This window comes from Octopus bimaculoides, chromosome 18 (genome assembly GCF_001194135.2).
Source record: "Octopus bimaculoides isolate UCB-OBI-ISO-001 chromosome 18, ASM119413v2, whole genome shotgun sequence".
Classification (NCBI taxonomy): Eukaryota; Metazoa; Mollusca; class Cephalopoda; order Octopoda; family Octopodidae; genus Octopus; species Octopus bimaculoides.
In genome coordinates this window covers 6596664-6597223 of record NC_068998.1, presented here as the reverse complement: position 1 = coordinate 6597223, position 560 = coordinate 6596664, and positions in this window count along the sequence as shown.

Sequence of the window (560 nt, the reverse complement as noted above, 5' to 3'; positions counted from 1 at the left end):
TATATATATATGTATATGTATGTATGCATATATATATATATATATATATATATATATATGTATGTGTGTATGTGTGTGTATATGTGTGTGTGTGTATATATCAGAGTTTGTATGACTGTATATAGAAGAATATATTAATCAACGAAATTCCAAATTTTGTCTGAGCTTCACGTTTTATTGCGTACACTTTTCACAAGTTTACAATATTGAAATAAGCTAGTACTTTCATACGTTACGCAATCATCAGTTTTTTTGAAGTGACTGTCGCATTCCACAATTGACAACGGTATCATATACATACATATATATATTTTTATTTTTCATTCCCTTCGAAGTTTTATCCCTAAATAGTGGTTTGGAATTTAACTGTTCTTTCTAGCGTGCAAGGAATCCTATGATGGATACACTCATTGCCAGGAACTACCTGCCATCACTAATTGACATATGCTTTCAACGTGCCTCTCAACTCAACATCCACGAACTCAAACATCCCAAAATAAATAAAAAGGGTGCTCCAGCATAGCCGTAGTCAAATGACTAAAACAAGTAAAAGAATAAAA